The following is a 21,573-nucleotide window of genomic DNA, read 5'->3' as shown; positions in this document are numbered from 1 at the left end:
TGTTTCTTATCTTTACCTACACTTAAAACTAAACTCTGATGCCTCCATTATTATTAACTTTCCTGGGTTTGTCATGAAAATGCAACTGTCATGTATAATGTCATATCGAATGCAGCACTGTCCCTGGCACTCAAAAGCGTTTCACTGGATATGGTGGAGCTTCGAAAGGTAAAGTTGATTTCACTTATGACAGAAAACCTCATATATATTCAGGAAAACAAAAAACAAACCAAACCAAACCCAGTGCCCTCAAGTTCATGATATTCAGGAAAGAGGATATAAAATCTCAGCACAAAGAAAGGAGAAATTCTTTTCAATGGTGGGTCGTCTACGATGGATGGGGGCAGTGGTGGTTCAGCAGTAGAATCCCCAATTTCCATGCGAGAGACCCGGGTTTGAGTCCCAGCCAGTGTACCTCATGGGCAGCCACCAGCTGTCTGTCAGCGAGGCTTGTGTGTTGCTATGGTGCTGAGCAGGTTTCAGCGGAGCTTCCTGACTAAGAAGGACTAGGAAGGAAGGCCCGGTGATCTACTTGCAAAGCTCAGTCACTGAAAACCCTATGCTTTACAACGGTCAGACCTGCAACCAATCATGAGGATGCTGCAGGACCAGGCAGCATTTCGTGAGGTCACCACGAATGGGGGCCTGACTCGAAGGCAGCTAACAGCAGCAATCTACCAGAGGGTCATAAGAACAGCTTGCATTTTCCAGTACTCTCCCATATAAAAAGCCCTTTTACATCCAATAGCCCATTAGCCCCTTCAGTAGCCCCGGGGGGAATGCTTGTCCCCATTTGATGGATGAGGAAACTGATGCCCCAGCTTTTTTGGCTAACCCAAAATAACCTCTTAAAGGGACTCAAAATAATGGGACTGGGTGTTTAACTCCACACCCAGGACATTTTCCACTCTGTTACAGTTATCTTAGGGACTTCGTGTTACATATATGTTTTCATGATAAATATGTTTTTTAATAAGTATCATGTTTTATGAGCACTGGAAACCATTGCATCAACTTCTAGTGCAGCATTAATGAAGGTGCCAAGTCACAGTGCCGTAGAGGCAACATCAACATTGAGGCCGTGTGTGCCAAGCAGGGCGATGGAAGATGCTGGACCCTTCAGCCATCTGAGCAGTCAGTTCACGTCTGGACATTGAGTTTCTCCTTGCAAATGGGGATGGCAGTTCTAATACTGAGTATTTTGAATATTGCTATGACACGGGTCCTTTAAGTAGGATTCAAGCCAAGGAAGGCCCATCTTGGACCTCATCAAGGATTAATTCCTGAAGTTCTGAAAGAAATCAGTAGAAAATGAAGTCACAGGGCCCAGGATGTCAGAGTCCTGGGAAGTTAGTGACTATGTGTCAATATTTCACAGGTAAATCTTAATTTGATAGAATCTGCCCTCTGATCATTAACTATATATTTCCGAGATTTAGAAGAATGTGGTGTAATCGAATTTTAAAGAATGAAACAGTGTTTATGTAAAATACGGTTTGTGATGTTAACACTGGAAAGATGGGATTCTGTTTCCGATGGCGTCATGTGATCCCATATACGCCACGATGGTCAAGGTGTGAGCACTGAGAACAAGAAGCATCGCTAAAACTTTTCTTCTTCAGAAACTAATTTAGATCCACAGAAAAAACACGTGCAACTGTGTGTGTGTGTGAGAGAGAGAGAGAGTGGGACAGACTGGGAGAGAGAGAGAGGACAGAAAGCAAGAAAGGGTGAGAGAAAAACAGAGCAAGAGAGAGAGGGAGGAGAAAGAAGAGAATGAGAGACGAAGGAGGGAGAGAGAGGAGAAAGAGGGAGAGAGTGAGCAAACGGCTCAAGGCAATGTGTAGTGCGGTAATGTCCACCTGGCAATAAGTAGAGTGGACAGTGCCCTGGCCTTGTTTCAGGAGAGTCTGACCAAGGCCAGCTCTAGGAATGCCAATCCGGACTTAGCAAGCCTCAGAAGGGGACCAGTGGTTTCTCTTGTTCGCACATGCTATTCCTGAATTAAAAGAAGAACCCTGGTGTCTCCTGGGGAAAGTGAACACTGTTTTCTTCAACAGAGGCCTGTGACTTCCTTCACAGCCAACACCTACCCGCCTCCACACGGGGCATGTGGCGGCCTTCCCGGGCTGCAGTGGTTTACCACAGGAACTTGGACGAGGGGCCGGGCACCCCTGAGCTTAGGCTGAGGGGCTTCCGTCCCCAAGCAAGACACAGTCCCCTAGGCAGCGTCCCTCATGTTCTCAGCCCCGCTGCCTGGGAAAAGACTTTTTCATGGTTCTTCTATCCAGCAGGTGAAGAGATTGGGGTTGAGGGTGTCTTCCCTGGAAATGAAATACTTTTCAAAGGGAGCTGTACAGTTTTCAGGCAAGAGAACCATTGTTAGGTACCGGCCAGTCAAGTTTTGACTGATGTGACAATGTGACAGAGTAGAACTACCCCATAGGGTTTTGTAGGCTGTAATCTTTATAGGAGCAGATTGCCAGGTCTTTCTCCCAAGGAGCCACTGCGTAGGTTCAAACAGCCGAACGCCTAACCATTGTACCACCAAGGCTCCTTCAAAGGAACAATGGGAACATTAATATCCTGCTCTCTTTCAGCCTTTCAAAGAATTCCAGGATTGCCTGGGATGTTCCTGAGGTAGACTTTTTAAACATAAGTTCCGGCATTCGAAGCAAACCGATGTGGTTTCAATGGGTCTTCCCCAAGTGGAAGTCTGCCATGTTGTCGTCCTTCATCTCGGATTTGCGCTGATACTAGCTTAGCAGGTGCTGTCCCTGAGAGAACAGGGTTGGTTCCGTTTACCTCTGATCAAAGCCCATGTAATTTCTTGACAGAAAATGGCGGTTGTTGTCAGCTGCTATGAAGTCAGCCTGCTTCATGGCGACCCCATGTACAACAGAACAACATGCTACCAGTTCCTGCACCATCCCCGTGACGGATTGGGGGTCAGACCATTGCGATCCATAGGGTTTTCATTGGCTGGTGTTTAGAAGTAGATCGCCAGACCTTTCTTACTGGTCCATCTTAATCTGGAAGCTCCGCTAAAGCCTGTTTAGCATCATAGCCACACACAAGCCTTCACTGACAGATGGGTGGTGGCCACATATGAGATACTTTGGCTGAGAATCAAACCTTGGACTCTCCCGTGGAAGGCAAGACTTCTACCACTGAGCCACCACTGCCCTGGGAAAATGGTGGACCCGGTGTATACTAGGGAGGGACGGAGCTTGTTTGCTTTGGAAACCTCTCATCCACTGTCATCAACTGCTTACCCAGTGTCATTGTTCCTCATGCCCAAGAATCTTCCAGGAGACAGCAGGGCAACGTGTATTAGTCCTTGTGTAGAAGGCAACAATGCAGAGTGCACCCATCCTCCCAGAGCCCAGGGGGCCCACAGGAGCGGAGTGCAGGGCCTGCCTGGTGTTCTGGGGCTGGGGGAGCAGCTCCTTCCTGTCTCCGGGATTCAGGGTAGCCCTTCTGCTCCCAGGGTTTCAGCCTGGCTGGGCAGGGAGTAGGAGAGGGGATGAAGCATAGTTCACGAGGGGACCCTTCAGGCTGTGACGTCGCAGAGCCCGGAGGAGTGGGTGGCAGTCGGAGTCTGCTCTTCAGGGCTCCCCAGGCTGCCTCAGCAGCCGTGCAAGAAGGAAAACCTTAAAGCTCAAAACCATGCATCTCTCGCGGAAGATTAGCAGCTTAGCAGCAGCGGACCTTGCAGATAGAAGGCTGCCTCAGATCAGATCTGCAGATGGTGCCTGCTTGCCATGTGATCTCCATGTGTGTAGTTCCAGCTCCAAGAAAGGAACAAGGGCACGTGCATTCAGGCTGCTTTCATTCTGGAGACCTGGAGTGGGAGGGGGCTGGAGCTGGGGGGATGGGAATGCAGAGACCTTGGAGACAGGGATCCTGCCTGGGAGGGGCTCAGAGACCGAGACCGGATGCTGTGGGGGTGGGCATGGTCCTGGAGTGGGTGTGGTTCTGGGGGTGGGCGTGGTTCTTGGTGGGTGTGGCCCTGTGGTGGGAGGCATGGTTCTGGGGAGGTGGGCGTGGCTCTCGGAGGAACACCATTCTTGGTGTGGACTTGCTTCTTCCCGCCTGAACCCCCGAGCAGCCAAAACATTCCCCTACCCTGCATCCTTCCAGACACTGTGCAGTCGCCCTTCACAAGAAAGGCCTGTGCCAGGGATGCTGGGGAGTTAGGGCCAAAACAAGAAGAGACACTGATCTCAGCATCAGCTCAAAGGCTTTTTCTGATTGTTGCTCCTCTGAGCTTACGTATGGTATACTTTAATGTGGCACACATAGCTGTCGAAGTCCAAGGGGAGTTGGCCAGTGTAGGCTGCTACCTCTCTGGCTCCTCATTGTCCTTTCACAGGACAGGTGTCCTCTCTCCAGCTTTCATCTTGCCAGAGTGTGCCCCGCCTCCTTACTCGTGTGTTGTTTCCAAGGGCGGCCTAACACAGTACCACAATCTGGGTGCCTTAAAGCATCATGACTTTATTCCTTCACAGTTCTGGAGTGTAGGAGTCCAAAACCAAGGTGTTGGCAGGGTTGGTTCTTTCTGGAGATTTAGAGTCTGTCCCATGGCTATCTCCTAGTTTCTGACCATGGATGTGTGATCCTTGGTGATTCTTGGCTTCTAGATGTATTACTCCAATCTCTGCCTCCATTTTCACGTGGCCATCTTCCCTCTGTGCATCTCTCTGTATCTCTTTTCTTTTAGAAGAACACCACTCATGCTGGATTAGGACCCACCAGACTCCTATATGACCTCGTGTTAACTGATAACGTCTTCAAAGACCCCCATTTTCAAACAAGGTCACATTCACAGGCACCAGGGGTTAGGACTTGAACATACCTTGTTTTGTGTGTATGTGAGAGGGGGCACCATTCATATCCATAACACTCATGGAACACGGACTTTGGGAACGGCTGCCTTCTGTTCCTATCTGTCCATCCATCATCCATGGTGGAAAAGACCAAGTGCTTTGGGGCTGAGTTCCTAACGAAGTGGTGGAATTCCACAAAACCTCAGCCCCTACAAGCGACGAAATGGGATCTGTTGCTGTTAGAATAGAGTCTCTATAAAAAAAATAATAAAAGAAAAACAGGAGAAAAAGGAGCCATTGCCTCACGAGCCAACTGGGAAGTCGTTGTGGCTTTGGCCTGGCTGCTGCTGTATCAGCCAGAAGACTTCTTTCAGATACTAATCTGATTGCACGCTGTGTATACACAGGACATCACTTCTCAGCTTCACCAGTCCATGACCGCCCTCCCGTTCCCCTTTCTTCACTCCAGCCTCACGCACAGAAAAACCCCAAGTGTTCACACAATGGTGAAATGTCAGTGTGTAGCCAAACTCAAACCAGCTGTTTCTCTGCAGTCCATACAGACAGCCCTGCTGGCAATACTGGTGCTTGCCTGGTCTCTAGCCAGCTGCCTGCTAATGGCCTTAACTTACTAGGAGGGCCTGGAGCTCAAGCCACTGGACACCAGCAAGATAGGCCAAGAAATAACACACACTCACACAGGGTCCACAAAACACTTGTCTTCCCATTGGTATGTAGGGTACACTGTGTGCAAACTAGGCTGCTTCCCCACCATCCCTATAGATAAGCGCCCCTGTCCCAGACCAGCCAGATCTCAGGCAGGTTGCATTGCACATCTCCCTCATCTTACCGTCTGTGGAATCATGGAAATCCCAAGTACCCCACTGGGAAGCTAATTGGAGGTGGAACCTATTGAGTTTGTGTACCATGCTGTGAGTCCTACCATAGCCCAGTCTCCAGACCACCTGGAGTCATAATTTATAGTAGATTCTGTTGGATGGGGAGGTGAGGGTCCCCTTGTGTAGTGGTTCTCAAAGTGGGGTCCCAGGATCGTCGCCATCTGGGAGTTAGTTAGCGAGGTAAATTTTCAGGCCCTGCCCCAGACCAAGGGTATAAGTCAGGATTCTCCAGGAAAACAGAACCAGTAGGACCTACTGGTTTTATATATATATATATATGTAAAACGTGTGTGAGAGAAGAGAATATTTTAAGGAATTGGCTCATGTAATTATGGAGGCTGGCAAGTCCAAAATCCACAGTGCAGGGTGGCAGGCTGGAAACTCAGACAGGATTTCTGTGTTGCAATATTGAGTCTGAATTCTTCCTTCTCCCAGAAACCTCAGTTTCTGCTCATAAGGCCTTCAACTGATTAGATGAGGCCCACCCACATTATCAAGCATCATCTCCTTGACTTAGAGTCAACGGATTGTAAATGTTAACCACAATCAATAAAATACCGTCATAGCAGCCACTAGGCTAGTATTTGATCATTTAACTGGGCACCATAGCCTAGCCAAGTTGACACATAAAATTAACCATCAAACCTACTGAATCGGAAGAGATTCTGGAGTGCGGTCCCACATTCTGTGTTTTAAGGAGCCCTCTGGGGGATCCTGATGCTTGTTTGTGTCAGGGGGAACCACCGCCCTGTTCATAATCCTGGGTGGTAAAAATGGGAACCCCGAGTACTGGGTGAAGGTGGCCTGGTGAGTGAGTAATCTGGGGAATGCAGTGTGCAGAGGAGAGTGTGTTCCCGGAAGTCTGCCCTGCCTCCCATCCATCAGCCCTTTGCCAGGCTGAGTATGTATACGGAAATACAGTGTTATCGGGGCCTTGCCTCTCTATGTGGTCTGGGAAGGAGACTCGGCTGCTGCTAACCAAAAGGCTGATGGTTCAAACTCACCAGCTGTTCCACAGGAGAAGGATGTGGCAGCCTTGGAAACCCTATGAGGCAGTTCTACTCTGTCCTATAAGGTCACTGTGAATCCGAATCGACTTGACGGCAACGAGCTTGTTGGGATCAGATAAGAACAAGGTGCTTTGACATATTACATAAAGTGCATGCCACCTGTAGTTTGATGAAGATTGGTCCATCTTGCTGTCACACATTCTGGTTATGGGTGGAGCCATTCATTTATAGAAGTGTTTATTGAGCACATACAGTAATAAAATGTACAAAGATCCTCTGTCTCATGAAATTCACTTTCTAGTGGGAAGAAGGCAATTAAACAAGTAATTAAGTGAAATACATAGCAGAAGAGATAGTGGTAAGTGCTAAAGAGAAAAATAAAGTAGGACAGGGGGTGACAACTTTAGATAGTGTGGTCTGTGAAAGTCACCACTGAGAAGATAACATTCAAGTAAAGCCCCAAAGGCAGTGAGGGATCTGCAGAAGAATATTCTGGACAGAGGGCATTGTAAGTGCAAAGGCCCTGAGGTGGGACAGGCTGATGTTTTCAGGGACAGCAAGGAGGCCATTGTGGCTGGGAATTAGTGGCCAAGGGGAAGAGGAAATGAGGTTGGAGAGATCACAGGCCATTGGGTGACTTTGAGTTTCCTCTGAGTGAGCTAGAAAACAGCAGGAGGGAACGTGATGCTGGTCCGTTTGAACAGAATCTCTCTCCAGCTCCTGTATTGAAGTCAGAGACCAGTTAGCACCCTGCAGGAATCTGGGTGAAGGATGGTAGAGGCTGGTGTGAGGGTGGTAGCAATGGAGGTGGGAGAGGTGGTTGGATTCTGGCTTTATTTTGAATGTAGAGCTGATGTTCTCTGCTGGTGGTTTGGATATATAGTGTGAGGAAGAGAAAAAATGAGGATGATTCCAAGGTTTGGTATATGTACCCCAAATGAGATGTGGACAACCACAACTAGGAGACAGACTGGGATTAGAGCCCAGCCCCTTCTTAGCTTCAGCCATGACATTGAGGATGTGAACTTGGCTTTAATAAACACCAGGCAAAACAGGATGGGTTCCTCCTTCCTTGCCTGAGTTCAGTAGATCTTAATTCGTTAAGCCAGCGGTTCTCAACCAAAGGTGATTTTTGACCCAGGGTAGATTGGCAATGTCTGGAATCTGGAGCCCTGGTGGTGCAGTGGTTAAGAGCTCAGCTGCTAACCAAAAGGATGGCAGTTGGAATCTACCAGCTGCTCCTTGGAAACCCTGTGGGGCAGCTCTACTCTGTCCTATAGGGTCACTATGAGTCAGAATTGACTCGACAACAACAGGTTTAGTTTGAGGTTTGGAGACATTGGAGGAGGGTGTTGCTGGCCTCTAGTGGGTAGAGGCTAAGGATGCTGGTCAACATCCTGCAGTGCACAGGACAGTCCCCTGTGACAAATAGCAATTCTGCCCAAATGTCAGCAGTGCCGAGGTCAGGAAACCTTGCCCTAAACCAGCGTTATTTGGTGCTTTCTCTGTATGGTGTACTGCATTAGCCACTACGAAGTTGGGTTAAGAGGAGCTGGCAGTCTGTCAGAGGTGAGAAAGAGCCTGTGAGATCCGGTGCCAAGTACAAGGACAGAGAGATGCTCAGGCCCCAGGGATAGCAAGGTGAGAGCAGGAATAACTTCCCTGGGGCAGGAGCAAAAGGACTCTGAGAGGAATCACACTGTCACTATTTCCACAGCACACTGATTTATTAATAGATTGTTGGGTACAGTATCTCACCCAGTATTTCGTCTAGAAAGAGACATTAATGTTATTATTCCCATTTTATTTCTGGTATATATTAAACATTTTAAAACATGTTCATTTTATATTATTACCGAAGGTCAGTTTACCTGTACTCACCTTCACATTAACTTCAGGAGGTGTCTCCAAACCAAACATCAGGCAACAACAGCCAGTTGCCATTGAATTCATTTCAGCTCGTGCCGACCCCATGTGTGTCAGAGTACAGCGGTGCTCCACTGGGGTTTCAATGGCTGATTTTTCAGAAGCAAATTCCCGGGACTTTCCTCCGAGGCTCCTCCAGGTGGACTCAAACCTCCAACCTTTCGGTTAGCAGCTGAGCGCATTCACTGTTTACACTACCCAAGGACTCCCCCTTCTCCATCATCATCACTTATGGTCCTCGATGCTGTCTCTTGTGATGTCACATGGGTTGGCACCCTTTTGAAAAACAAGAGACCATAAGAGTTGTGCTCTTCATTCAAGGTGCAACTTCGTTCCATCAGCTCACTGTGGGAGTTGTCAGCTGGGAGAGGGAGTCTGTCCTGGCATTTTCTACCTTGAGAGTAAATAATTTTGGTTAACCAGAATTTACATAGCCTGTTATGAAAATGGAGCCCTGGTGGTGCAGTGGTTAAGAGCTACAGTGAGCTGTAGCTGCTAACCAAAAGGTCAGCAGTTTGAATCCACCAGCCACTCCTTGGAAACCCTATGGGGCAGTTCTGCTCTGTCTTATGGGGTCGCTATGACTTGAAATCGACTTGATGGCAGTGGACTTGGTTTGGGTTTTTTTTTTTTGGTTATGAAAATAAAAACCTGAAGCGCTATAATGGCTGTTGGGCTTAATTCTTCCCTCTCAGAAAAATGAAAGTGTTTCAAACAAACAAAAAGATGTCATAAGCTTTAGAAGATCTCACATTTGATCTTTCTCATGTAACAGTCTGTAGATCTCTTATTCTCTAGAACATTTCATTGGAATAAATTGCATCCCCAATATGGTACATTCCCTCACAAATTTTTACAAACTAAATGCTATGCAGTTTTGCTGATAGGTGGTTTTCAGCTGGCTGTAAAGAGAAATCTTTACTTTAAAAAATGAAACTTTTGTAGGACAACTTTAAGTCCCTTTTGGGGACAAAGAACTAAGTGTTGGTGAGTCGTGGTGACTTTTTAATTAATTTTGTCCTCAACTGCTTCAGGTGTGGGGGAAGGGAACAAGGATGGTGGGAAGAGGCTGAAATTCCAGGTGTAAGAGAGAATATTTAGGACGGGTAAAAATAACACACAGCTGTGAAGACAAACATCTCTGGTTTCAGTTTGAGCCGGTGTTGTACATGAATCACTGCTGAGCTCTGCCCCTGCTTTGGCCCTGGGGTCTGAACCAGCTTTTCCACTGCTCTGTTCCCTCCATGATTCAGAAATAAAACAGACCCGCAAATTATCCTGGAGCCCTGTAGACAATCTCCTCCTTGTCTGGGGTCCTAAAAATACCCTTTGTGGTGACTTACCTCAGTTCTAAACTTCATACCATGAAACTTGATTAGGAGTTTGTTCACTAGATTAGGACTACATGTGTGTTTTTAGGATCCTTAGGAAGAAAACCACCTGAGAAAGGATTTATTTGCTTTCGGGTTTGAGAAAGGCCTGGAAGATTTGTTCCTGCCAAGCTTCTTCTCAGGGGCCCTCTCGTGGAACTGAACGTTTGGGCCTCTTCAGGTCGAGCTGCCAAAAAAAGCCCACTATCTTGCTCCCGTGTACCTTCGTCACCAAGTTCATCTTAGCATGAAATAACCTAATAAACTAAAGAGAATATTCAAGAAGACAGTGCTATTCTAAGAAAGAGTAACAGGCTAAAGACTGCACTGTAGTAAAGATTAGCTGGCTTACCCACATCAGGGGTCTAAAACCAAAACACCAAACCTGTTGCTGTCAAGTTGATTTGAACTCATAGCGACCCTATGGGACAGAGTAGAACTGCCCCATAGGGTTTCCAAGGAGCAGCTGGTGGATTTGAACTGCCAACCTTCTGATGAGCAGCTGAGCTTTTAACCACTGTGCTGCCCGGGCTTCATCAGGAGTCTACTGAGATGTAATTCTGAATCAAGCACGAACAAAAACAACACACACGGGCGTGTACACATGTGCGCGTACACACACAAGCACAGTAAGTTGCTATGTTAATTTGTATAGCGCTTTACCATTTATAAAAGCATATTCACATACACATTTCAGTGTCTTCATAGCACCCTCAAAGGTGGCTTTTGGTTCATTCTTTGAATGAAAAAGTTCAGCCACAAGAGGTGAGGTGACTTGCCCAAGGTCAATCATGGTCAAGGGTGATTTCCTGATTCTAAGATTACAACAGCCCAACAACCCATTGCTGACGAGTTGATTCCGACTTACAGTGACTCTTTAGGACAGAGTAGAACTGCCCCATTGAGTTTCCTTCCAAGGAGCGCCTGGTGGATTCGAACTGCCCACCCTTTGGTTAATAGCCGTAGCTCTTAACCACTATGCCACTAGGGTTTCCGATTCCAAGATTAGGGGCTTTTGATTGCACCATAGGTATAAGATAAGCCGCTCACTATTTAGCTGGGGAGACTCATTCATAAATATTCGCCAATTCAGTTCCTCATTTCACAGACATTTATCGGGCAAATACAGAGAACGGTGGAGGGTAAAGGAGTCAGTGCACTCTGGAGACCCAGGAAAGGCTCACAGAGAATGTGACCCTAGAGGTGAGTTGGGGCAGGTGAATACTGCAGGTGCCAGGTGGTCGTGGGCAGCAGCTCCAACATCGAAGGTAGAAGGAATAGCAAAAGCAAAGGCCCCCGGGGGAGTGAGTGGTAGGGGGTGATGTGTGATGTGGTCTTTGAGGGCAAAGTGCATGGAGTTGGTGGGTGGCGAAGGCTTTGAACACCAGAGTGCCTGCTCCATGAGAACAGGGATATTGGTGTATCCCAAGCACCTGGGGTGGTACCTGGCATAGACAGATGTTCAGTAAATACTTGTTAAACGAATGAATGAGTTGAGGTGATTCAGGGCTGAATCACCAAGGAGAGTTTACGGAGTTTGGATTTTATCCTAAGGCGTTGTCTTAGTTTTTTAGTGCTGCTATAACAGAAATAATACAAGTGGATGTTTTTAAAGAACAGAAATTAATTTTCTCACGGTTAAAAAAAGAAAAAACTTGACATGGAGTCTATTCCAACTCATACCAACCCTGTAGGATCAAGTAGAACAGCCCCGTAGGGTTGCCAAGGAGCAGCTGGTGGATTCGAACTGCAGACCTTTTGGTTAGCACCCTGAGCTCTTAACCTCTGTGCCACCAGGGTGCCTTCTCACAGTTTAGGAGGCTAGAAATCCAAATTCAGGGCACCAGCTCTAAGGAAGCACTCCCTCTCTCTCTCTCTCCGTCTCTGGGGGAAGATGTGAGCGGTGATCTTCGTCTCAGGTTCTTAGCCCCAGTGTTTCTTGGTGATCTTCGAGTGGCATCTGTCTTCTCCTCCTTTGTGCTCCTTGGTCTCTGCATCTGTGCTGTTCCTTATAACTCAGAAGTGATTAGATTTGGGACACACTGTATGGCCTTGTTAACACAACAAAGAAAACCCTATTCCCAAATGTATCCACAAGTATAGGAGTTAGGAATCCATAATGGTGCAATGAACTAAGGAAGGGGTTATGTTGGAAGTGACTGCTTGAATTCATGTTTGGGGAGATTACTCTTTAGCAGGATGGGGACACTTTCCAAGTGAAGCTCGGAATACTCCAACAGTGTGTATGATGGGGACAAAGGCTTTGGTGTTGGGGAGAAGCATGTGGTTTTCCACTAGAGGCAAGGAAGGAGGATGAGTCTTGAAGAGTGGGTAGTGATACGTTTGGGGGGTTTGCCCCTGCCGACTAAGAGAATATACCATCCTCCCAGATTCCATTTTGATTTGCGTTGGTTCTCTAAGGCCTGAGTGTCTCCGCTAAGTGTTCTGAAGCAAGGGTGAGTCAAAAATTTAATGTGTCTAGCGAGCTCAGGTCTCACTTGGGGCACTCTTCAATAAATGAGGTCCATTCACACTCGCTGTGGTCAGAGATGACAGCGTAGACTTGGGCTCCATCCTTATAAGCTAATGGCCACATCTGTGTCATTTCACTGTGGGCTCTTTCCACGATGGAATAAACCCCGCTGTAAGTGCACTTTGATGTGAGAAAACGAACGTCAGATGACAAGTTTATTTTGCTTTTCAAAAACCAAAGCTCTAATTTTATATTTCTCAGTATATTTTTAGTGGCATATTACCACCTCTTTGAAAAGAAAGCATTATGCATGTAAAGAGCTAAATGAAGCTGTGGTGTGGGGCTCTGTTTCGCTTAATCTTAAAAAATTAGATTACTTTTCTAGTAAGGGGACATTGGTGGTTCAGTGGTAGAATTCTTGCCTTCTATGCAGGAGACCCGGGTTCGATTCCTGGCCAATGCACCTCATGCACGGCCACCACCCATCTGCCAGTGGAGGCTTGTATGTTGCTGTGATGCTGAACAAGCTTCAGTGGAACTTCCTGACTGAGATGGACTAGGAAGAAAGGCCTCTGAATCACAACGATCTAATTTGCGACTAATCATGAGAATGGCACAGGACCGGGCAGTGTTTCCTTCCATTGTGCATGGGGTCACCAGGAGCCAGGGGCCAACTCACTGGCAGTTAGTAACAACTTTCCTGGGGGTCCAGCTTCTCTCTTCTGATTCTCAGTTGTCTCTCTTCTCATGCCCATGACCTGAGTCTGATTCTTTTCTACTCTGCCCCCTTAGCTCGGGAAATTCTCCTTTCATTTCCTTTCACATTCATTGTTTATGCCAAGTACGTCAATGAAGTGTTGGGGAGAAGCATGTGAAATTTAACTATAAATTGAAGTGACTGACTTTTTTTAAACCAAACTTATTAAAACTCATAGCTGTGTCTAAATACACGTTGCCATCTTCACAGTCTCCTGGGAGATTCTGCCGTTGCTCCCACGAGGCTGCCCCCTACTTGGCTCACATCTGGAACATTCTTCCATATCTGCCTTCAGGGACCACCCCAAGGGCATTCATCTGAAAATACTCAGTAGTAATGAAATGGAGTCATGTGAGGGTTGGTTCAACTATGTTTTATGTCTGTGACTTGCCAAGTGAGGTCCTGTGGCTTAAAGGGCAAATATGTGCACTTAAGACTCCAGCTATCTGGGTTCAAATCCCAGCTCCTGATTGCGTAACCTTGGGTAAGTTATTCAACCTCTTTGTGCCTCGTCTGTACAATTGCTGCTGCTTAGTAACATTTACCTCCTGGAGTTGTTGTGAGAATTAAACAATAGTAACAGCTAACTCTCAGTATTTATCATGTACTGTTGCTGTTGTTATTAAGTGCTGTCAAGTCGATTTCAACTCATAGTGACCTCAGGTGACAGAGTAGACTGCCCCATAGGGTTTTCTAGGCTGTAATCTTTACAGGAGCGGATTGCCAGATCTTAGCTGGTGGGTTCGAACCGCCAGCCTTTTGATTAGCAACCAAGCGCTTAACCGTTGCACCACCAACGCTCCTTTATCATGTGCTAGGCACCCTTTTAAGTGCTTTACGCATGTATTTGTAGTTGTTGTTCGCTGCTGTCAGGTCAGCCCCTGACTCATGGCGACCCCATGTACAGCGGTCCTGTACCATTCCATCATTGTGATCCGTAGAGGTTTCCTTGGCCGATTTTTGGAAGTACGTCACCAGACCTTTCTTCCTAGTTCCTCTTAGTCTAGGAACTCTGATGAAACCTGTTCAGGATGGTAGCAACATGCAGACCTCCCACTGCTGGACAGGTAGTGGCTGTACACGAGGTACATTGGCCAGGAATTCAACCCCGGGTCTCCCTCACGGCAGGCGAGGACTCTCCACTGAACCACCACTGCCCTCGCCCACACGGTTACTGTAATACGAATACGTGAAAAGGGCTTTGGCTCATCCCTAGCATGGTAAGCAGCCACATACTGAACAGAAGAGAAACCCAATAAGGTCTGTAAGGATTTGTTTATTGACCACGTGTGTGTTGAGCTTAACCACAATGCCCTGGGTGCTCTTGAGGCTTAAGTATCACCTTATTTAATGCTGACAAATTTGAATTTAAAGTCTAGACATTAGGTCATTGTGGAAACCAGGGGAATATATAACACTGTATCTCTTGAGGTTTTTCATTTAATTATTTTATATATATATATGTATGTGTGTGTGTGTGTGTGTGTGTGTGTGTGTGTATATGCACTGATCTGTCTGGTTGGCCAGGTCTCACTAAGAAACAGTGTCAAGAAACAGTCCGTATGAAGAATTGGCTGAGACTGCCCAGTCTTTTGATTTCTGTAGCTGAGGGAGCTGAGAGCTGTGTGCCTGTGCGCCTTGCTTTGTGATTGGCCGCTGCTAACCCTGTGTGGGTCTGTTATGAGTTGCTGGCAGGATACTGCCTACCATATCACTGGTGTTCTTGTCATGCGAAGCCGGGAGAGAAACTCTCAAATCTGAGACCATGAAAGCTTTGCTTCTGCTGAGATACTGGTTTGTTTTTATCTTGTTGACATTTTGAAGCCTTCCCCCTTTGCTTTGGCCAGTAGGAAGCTCAAAGATTAATTGGTATCCTACCTCTAACATCTATGAAGGACCATAGGAAGCTTACTTGATGTGCTGATTTAATCTCTTGATTACTTTTCTGCCCTTATTTCCAATTCATTTACATTCCCTCAGGTATTTATGTTATTTTGTCTTATATGCATTCTTTTATAATCCACTTCTAACTTCAAACGTTTTGAGGAAGAGCAGGGGAATAAAACACATTTAAAACGATGCGCACGTACATGTAAAGACAACTCTAGAGTTACAGAGACATCCCAGGGTGGCACAAACAGTTACCATGCTCAGCTGTTAATCAGAAGGAAGGGTAGAGGTTTGCGTCCACCCAGAGGTGCCTCGGGAGAAAGGCCTGGTGATTTACTTCTGAAAAACCAGCGATTGAGAACCCTACGGAGCACAGTTTTACTCTGACATGCATGGGGCCACCGTGAGTCGTAATCGACTCAAGAGCAACTGGTAAGTCGTAGAGAGCTGTCGAGGCAACATGTGGGGTTTTTTCCCTGGAAAACTATTAACATAAAATAGACACCTGTTCGTCCAGGTGGCTTCCAGGCAGCTGTGCCTGGAGACTTGGAAATGGGGTTTCCCCATCCAGCCCTCTGATTCTGTAATCCTACGAGAACCTAATTGAGTTTGGCAACATGTCCTACTTTTCGCCTCAATTTTAAATTTAGCAAAATCGGCATTGTCTTTGCCATGTTCTTGTACCATTACTTCAGAATACTTGTGTGTTTTAAGTCAAGGATTATGTTCTCAGCTCACCTGAACTGAATGCCCCCAAGTCACTGTAGTGGTTAGTTATTAGAGGCTCAACTGGCCGATTTAGAGCCCTGTTGGTGCAGTGGTTAAGAGCTCAGCTGCTAACCAAAAGGTCAGCAGTTCGAATCCACCAGCCACTCCTTGGGAACCCTGTGGGGCAGTTCTACTCTGTCGTGTAGGGTTGCTATGAGTCAGAATCAACTTGACAGCAACATTTTTTTTTTTAGGTCAATTTAATTGGTCATGTCTCCAGTTACCAGAAGAAGCAGACCTTGAAGATCATGTCATCTTTCTGTACTATTTCAGGGTCACCACAATCATGCCCACATGCCATGGGGGTTTTTGTGATGGCTGTAGAGGCCACCCTTCCCAAGTTGTACACCCTCAAGGATGTTGTGGGGGAGTTGGAAAGTGATGTGACCCACTTTTTGGCACCCCAGCTGCCCAATTCCTTCTCCAAAATCTTCATTCTGAACCAGCCTTCCTCTCTTCTCATGGGGCCGGACTCCGGGCCAGTGTGGAATTTCTCCTCTGTGAACACAGGGAGGCAGCTCTCTGCCCAGCTCCTATTCCCTCTTACTGCTGTTGCCACGTATTGTATGGGGGATGGTACCATCTTAGTGGTGTAAACAGTTAAGCACCCAACTACTTGCCAAAAGGTTGGTGGTTCAAATCCACCCAGAGGTACCTGGGGAAGAAAGGCTGACCCTCTGTTTCTGATAGGTCACAGCCTTGAAAACCCTATGGAGCACAGTTCTATTTTGCACATAGAACCCAGACATATTTGAGAATATGGTTAAGAAACTATAATTTTTATATATCCTTAAAGGGAAAGAAGTCTAAGCCCCAAACAGTAAGACACGGACATTTCATATTCACCAAATGGTTATCTACTTAGCAAGCAACCAGTCTAGCCTCAGAATTTCCACAGGAACTACTATAAAACCATAGGTATGTACCAAGAACGCAGCATGTCAAGGGATGCTCTTTGCTATTCATATTTTAAGAGCAATGCATTGAATGTCCAAACCCTTGTTCTGTCGGAAGAGAGACCATGTGGTTCTGATATTGTCTAAAAGAGCTAAGCAAATCTCCGGTGTCTTTGATATTCTCTGCCACTTGGATGAACAGGGGTATGAAACACCAAGCTGTTTATGAAACGTTTCTCCGTGGTGACTCTTCAGTCTCCGAAGGCACAGTGGTCGCGTAGCTGTAGCGCAGAAAGTAAGGGAGCAGATTTCTGTAGCGCAATTATTGTTTTTATCACACCAGGGCAGAGAGCTGTATTTATAATGAGACTTTCAAGTGAACACTTTGAATGATCTGACTCGCGATTAAAAAATGTTTGTTTCTTAAATAACAACAACAACAAAAAAACAAACTGCCATCGAGTCGACTCCAACTCTTAGCGACCCTATAGGACGGAATAGAACTGTTCCATAGGGTTTCCAAGGAGCATCTGGGGGATTCGAACTGCCGACCTTTTGGTTAGCAGCCGTAGCTCTTAATCACTGCACCACCAGGAGTGTCTAAATGGATGCCCCTGGAAGATTCCTCTTTTCTCTAAGAATTGCCCCTAAAAAAAAAAATTTTTTTTTTTTTTTTACCCAGTGCTAAAAAAGCTAGTTCTTATTTATGCCTCTGTACCTGTCCTGGGTCCCTGGGTGATGCAGACAGTTTGTATTGGACTGCTAACCTAAAGGCTGGCAGTTCACACCCACCCAGTGGTGCCACAGAAGAAAAGCCTGGTGATCTGCTTCTGAAAAGATTGCACCAAGAAATTTCTATGGAGCTGTTCTGCTTTGTAACACATGGGGTCGCCATGAGTTGGAATAGACTGACCGACAGTGAATGGGTTTATACCCCTCCTGGTTGTGTCGCACACCTGCCGTGCTGGGGAGAGAACAATCCCCAGGGCTGTGATGGCGTCGGCAATAGGAACGGTGGTGTGTACTGGAACGCACATCTTAATCCAGAGCAACGTGGGAGCCAGAGAATTCTTGATGCCTTCCTGAAATCAGTGTCTATTTTACCTGTTAAAGAAAAGCATCTTACCTGTTCTTCATGGAGGCAGCCTGTGTGGTGAGGAGCGTGGACTGTGAGTGTTGGTTGCCCAGGTTCAAATCTCAGTTCTACCTCCTGCCAGCTGAGACCTGGAGCAAGTGCTTCCCTGTACTGGGGTTCCACCTCCATAACATGGAGACAGTGTTGGCCCGTCCCTCACGGGGTCCCTGAGGAGACCAACAGGCAACTGCGAAGCTCTCAGGACAGTGTCCACACACACAGAGGGGCTGTACTTTTGCAGTTCCCGTGTCCAAGAGGATTGCCAGTTGCCACTGAGTCAGCTCCAACCCGTGGCAACCCCGTGTGTGTTAAAGTAGAACTGTGCCTCTGTAGGGTTTTCAGTGGCCGAATATTCAGAAGTGTATTATCAGATCGTTCTTTCAAGGAACCTCTGGGTAGACTCATACCTCCAACCTGTCGGTTAGCAGCTAAGTGTGTTAACCATTATTACCACCCAGGGACTCCCCGAGAGAATTAACAAAGGGAAACGACTGAAATGTGGAAATAGAACGGTTGGAGCCCATTTAACCAATATTTGTTGAATACCCGCTTGGGTCCAGCACAGCAACGGCTCTGTGGGGAGGACCGTCTTCCCTCTTTAAGCTTGGAGTTTCCTTAGATTTATCACAAAAACTATTTATTATAAAACTACTATTTATTTAATTATCCACCATAGTTAATTAATTATTAGCAAATCATCAATAATTTATTGTGTAACTGATAATTATAAATAATCATATAAACAATCTGTGATAGTTAAGGTTGTGTGTCAACCTGGCTGGGCCATAACTCTCAGTGGTTTGGCAGTTGTGATGTAGTTTGACAGTCGTATAATAATGTAATCACCTCCGTGATGAGATCTGATATAATGTGATCACCTCCATAATGCACTCCTCTGTGAGCAGCCAATCAGTTGAAAGGGAGTTTCCTTGGGGGTGTGGCCTGCAACCAATATAGGTGGACTTTCTGGCAAGGCTCAAGGGCTTTTGCTTGCTGTGGATCCTGCAGCTGGCTCCTGCTCATCTAACCTCCAGCTCTTAGACCTTGAGCTAGTAGCTTACCTGCTGTCTTGCCTGCCCATCTTGGGGTTCCTCAGTCTCTTCAGCCTGTGAGCCAGAGCCCTTCTGTCTGACCTGCTGATCTTGGCTTCTCCATCCCTTTGCAGGAAAAGCCTCCAGCCTGACCCAGGGACTTGAGACTTTCTGGCCTCTACAACTGTATGAGCCATTTTGTTGTTATAAATCACTGTATATGTTTATAAGCTTTACTGGCTTTGCTTCCCTAGACAACTCAGCCTAAGACACAATCAAATAAATAATTGTTAATAATTAATTAACAAATCTATTATTGTCTATGAAGTATGTTGTATAAAAATTATTGAAACCATGGCTCCATATTATCTTCCTCTCAAGCTAAAACAAAATGCAAGGGGATAAAATTAAAATGAATGTTTTGAAAATAGGGTCTGATGGTCTCATTCTGCTATTTTTCTACAGTGGAAGCTGGGATGGGAAACTTTTTTTTTTTTTTTTTTTGATGCTTTCAGTGAAAGTTTATAGAGCAAAATAGTTTCTCATTCAACAATTTATACAAAAATTGTTCTGTGACATTGGTTGCAATCCCCAAGGTGTTCAGCACTCTCCCCTTCCCCACCACGGGTTTCCTGTTCCCATCCGTCCATTTTTTCTGTCCCTTCCTGCCTTCTCATCATTACTTTTGGTCTTGTATACATGATTTAACTAAGAAGCGTGTTCCTCACTTGTGTTATTATTTGTTTTATAGAGCTGTCTAATCTTCGGCCAAAGAGTGAACTTCAGGAGTGACTTCAGTTATAAGTTAAAATGGTATCCAGAGGCCATGTCTCTGGGATTCCTCCAGTCTCTGTCAGACCAGTAAGTCTGGTATTTTGTGTGTGTGTGTGTCTGTGTCTGTGCGAATTTGAATTTTGTTCTACATTTTTCTCGCTCTGGGTCCAGGACCCTCTGTTGACATCCCTGTCAGGGCAACTGGTGATAGCCAGCACCATCTAGTTGTTCTGGGCTCAAGCTGGTGAATGCCGTGTTACTTGTGGTCCATTAGTCCTTTGGACTAATATTTCCCTTGTGTCTTTGGTTTTCTTTGTTCTGCTTGGCTCCAGATGGAATGGGACCAATAGAAGTGTCTTAGGTGGCATAGGCTTTTAAGACCCGAGGCGCTACTCAACAAAGTCAGATGTATAACATTTTCTTCATGAACTGTGTTATGCCAGTTGACCTAGATGGTCCCCATGACCATGATCCTCAGACCTTAGCCCCAATAACTCAGTCCCTCAGGGTGTTTGGGTGTGTCTGTGGAGCTTCTACAATTTTGCCTTGGTCATGTTGTGCTGACTTCCCCTATGTTGTGTACTATCTTTCCCTTCACCAAAGTTAACACTTACCTACTATCTAGTTAGTGATTTCTAGTCAGCCTTCCCCTCCCTCGTACCATCAAAGATTGTTTCTTTCTGCGTGTAGTGATCTCATATAGTATTTGTCCTTTTATGATTGACTTACTTCAATCAGCTTAATGTCCTTAAGATTCATCCATGTTGTGAGATGTTTCATGGATTCATCATTGTTCTTTATCACTGTGTAGTATTACATTGTGTGATGTACCATAATTTGTTTATTCATTTTTCTGCTGATAGGCACTTAGGTTGTTGCCATTTTTTTGCTATTGTGAATAATGCTGCAATTAACATGGGTGTGCACATGTCTATTCATGTGATGGCTGTTGTTTCTCTAGGATATATTCCTAAGAGTGGGATTGCTGGATCATATGGTATTTCTATTTCTAGCTTTTTTAAGAAAGATCCGTACCGTTTTCCACAGTGGTTATACCATTTTACATTCCCACAAGCAGTGCATGAGAGTTCCAGTCTCTCCGCAACCTCTACAATGTTTCTTATTTTCTGTTTTTTTTTTTTTAATTAGTGTGAGTAATGTCAGAGTGAGATAGTATCTCAACGTAGTTTTCATTTACATTTCTTTAATGCTAATGATCGCAAGCATTTCTTCACGTGTCTTTTAGCCGCCTGAATGTCTTTTTTGGTGATGTGTCCCTTCATATCCTTTGCCCGTTTTTTAATTGGATTATTTGTCTTTTTGTTGTTGAGGTGTTGCAGTATCTTAAATAATTTAGAGATTAGACCCTTGTTGGATATGTCAAAGCCAAAAACTTTTTCGCAGTCTGTAGGTTCTGTTTTTATTGTTTCGGTGAAGTCTTTTGATAAGCAGAACCATTTAATTCTTTTTTTTTTTTATTGTGTGTTAGGTGAAACACAAATTAGTTTCCCATTCAAAAATTTACACACATTGATTTGTGGTGTTGGTTGCAATCCCTACAATGTGTCAACCCTCTCTCAGTTTTCCTTTAAACCATGGATTCCCCATGTCCATTCATCCAGATTTTTGTCCCTTCTTACCTTCTTGTCATTGCTTTTGGGTAGGTGTTGGCCGTTCGGTCTCATATACTTGATTGAACTAAGAAGCATATTCCTTATGTGTGTTATTGTTTTGTTTTTATAGGCCTGTCTAATCAATGGCTGAAAGGTGGTCTTTGGGAGTGGTTTCAGTTCTGAGTCAGCAGGGTATCCAGGG

General features: G+C 45.7%; 1 protein-coding gene and 1 non-coding gene across 2 annotated transcripts in view; both read left to right on the top strand.

Annotated features, from left to right (window-relative positions):
• The window catches only part of ERG (ETS transcription factor ERG), a 155,851-nt gene that overhangs the window by 69,292 nt on the left and 64,986 nt on the right, over window positions 1–21,573 (top strand). The gene's annotated exons all lie outside the window — the stretch shown is intronic.
• Window positions 12,900–12,970, top strand: TRNAR-UCU (transfer RNA arginine (anticodon UCU)). The gene has a single exon. It is a non-coding gene; the product is annotated as a tRNA-Arg (tRNA).

Source organism: Elephas maximus, chromosome 2 (genome assembly GCF_024166365.1).
Source record: "Elephas maximus indicus isolate mEleMax1 chromosome 2, mEleMax1 primary haplotype, whole genome shotgun sequence".
NCBI lineage: Eukaryota > Metazoa > Chordata > Mammalia > Proboscidea > Elephantidae > Elephas > Elephas maximus.
The sequence above is the reverse complement of the archived record's forward strand: the minus strand, read 5'-3'. Positions and strand labels throughout refer to the sequence as shown.